The 2,102-nt window shown below is 64.2% G+C and overlaps 1 pseudogene; it reads left to right on the top strand.

Annotated features, from left to right (window-relative positions):
- The first annotated feature begins 531 nt into the window (after positions 1 to 531).
- On the top strand, positions 532 to 1,050 carry LOC128066040 (ferritin light chain-like; annotated as a pseudogene).
- Positions 1,051 to 2,102: the final 1,052 nt, after the last annotated feature.

Genomic DNA, 2,102 nt, shown 5'->3' on the forward strand with positions numbered 1-2,102 from the left:
GCGCAGGGCTCAGACAGGGGCGTCCTGAGGGGAGCACGCACCCCGCACCCCCTGAAGGCGGGGGCCAGCCCGGCGCCGCGGCAGACAGGCCGGGGCAAGCCCACGGGGAGGGCACCCCGCAGAGCAGGGTGGGCGAGACCCCACCGGAGCCCACACTGGCGCCCACGCATGAGACACCCGCTGAGGGTCCAGCCTGGACGCTGCAGGCTGTGGGCGGCGTCCTCCGCGTCCTGGCACGGGGAGCGCCATGGCCCCGGTCACTCTGAGCAGCGGGAGCAGGCAGTCCGGTGTGGACACAGGGACGGCGAGGCTTGGGCAAGAAGTGACCGAGAGAAGTGTGCTCGGTGGCCCCGCGGAACTGTCTCTTGTTTCAACAGTGCTTGGACGGAACAGACCCAGGGACTCTCCTTGCTCCAGCCTCCAACCACCCTCCAACCTTTCTTCCAGTCGCAGCCTCCAGAGTCAGCCACTCAGCTGTCCGTGATCACCGGGACCAGCCACCACTTTTTAAGTCCTTATAGCCGACCAATCATGAGCTCCCAGGTTCGTCAGAATTATTCTACAGAGGTGGAGGCCGCCGCCAGCTGCCTGGCTGACATGCAGCGGCGGGCCTCCTACACCTACTTCTCTCTGGGCTCCTGCTGACAATGTGGCCCTGGAGGGCGTGGGTCACTTTTTTCGCGAACTGGCCAAGGAGAAGCTCGAGGGCATGGAGCGTCTCTTGAAACTGCAAAAGCAGCGTGGCGGCCGCGCCCTCTTGCTGGACGTGCAGAAGCCCTCTCAAGATGAGTGGGGTAAAACCCAGGACGCCATGGAAGCCGCCCTTCTCGTAGAGAAGAACCTGAATCAAGCCCTGTTGGATCTGCGTGGCCTGCTTCTGCCCGCGGAGACCCCCACATCTGCGACTTCCTGGAGAACCACTTCCTAGATGAGGAAGTGAAACTCATCAAGAAGATGGGTGACCACCGGACCAACCTCCGCAGGCTGGCTGGTCCCCAGGCTGGGTTGGGCGAGTATCTCGAAAGGCTCACCCTCAAGCATTATTACTAGGAGCTTCTGGAGACCAGTAGCCATTGAAGAACGCACCTCACATCAGGGCTACTTGAAGTCCCCCTCTGCAGCCACTAGGCAGCTTTTTAACACCCTGGAGCCCTCTCTCAAGCCTTGGACCCAATGGAAACCATAAAGCTTTTTGCAGCATTAAAAAAATAAAGAAAGAACTGACCGAGAGCTGGAAGCCCAGCAGAGGAGGCGTGGGAGAGCCGGGTGGGCCCCCCGGGAGCTGCTGGTTCACTGGGTGAGGGGGGGCGTGAGCAGGCAGGACCAGCAGGGGACCCCAGGGACCTCTTAGCAAGAGGGGGGAGACTGTGTGAGAGGCAGAGGAGGCCTGCCGGCCCCCCGAGCTCTGGGGCTGCGGTCAACACGAGTACCCCGCCCCTGTTGAGCTCTTCCAGGACCACAGGCCGCCAGGAGCCCACAGGTGACCTCTCTGCTGCCCAGACGCTGCCCACTGCCCCTCCGCGGCTGTGGGTGTCCAGCGGGCTCCTCGGTGGGAGGTGGACAGGGAGCGCCACCAGTTCCTTACCCAGGACAGCCCGGGGGCCCAGCCTGCACTGCCCCCTCCCGTAGTGCCAACCATCTGGGGGTCCTGGCCTCCCCTTGTTCCAGGCCTCAGGACTGCAAGCAGGAGCCCCCTTGGCTGGGGACATCCACGGACAGGCGGGCTCACCGATGCGCGTCTGGAGGGATCCCAGGACCGGTGGCCCGGAGGACACCCACCTCTGTTTCCAAGAGACAGCAACTTTCTGGGAAGAACCACGCCCCATGGGAGGCCCACTCTGACCCCGGGAGGGTCCCAGCTGGGGGCTCAGTAAGCACGCCTCTGTGAAGTCATAGGTGTTGCAGCTGGGAAGCCCCTGGGAGTAGAGAAGAGTCTCTCCAGCCTGGCCGCCGTCGGGGAGGGGGCCTGAAGGGGAAGACCCCCTAAGCCGGCCCCCAGCAGAGCCCAGGCCCAACCCCAGGACCTGGCCTGGGCCGTCGTGGAGAGCACTCCATGCTGGGTGCTCAGGGCCACAGCTGGCGCGGGCAGCTGGGTTTGCAGA

This window comes from Budorcas taxicolor, chromosome 20, assembly GCF_023091745.1.
Source record: "Budorcas taxicolor isolate Tak-1 chromosome 20, Takin1.1, whole genome shotgun sequence".
In the NCBI taxonomy this organism is placed as follows: Eukaryota; Metazoa; Chordata; class Mammalia; order Artiodactyla; family Bovidae; genus Budorcas; species Budorcas taxicolor.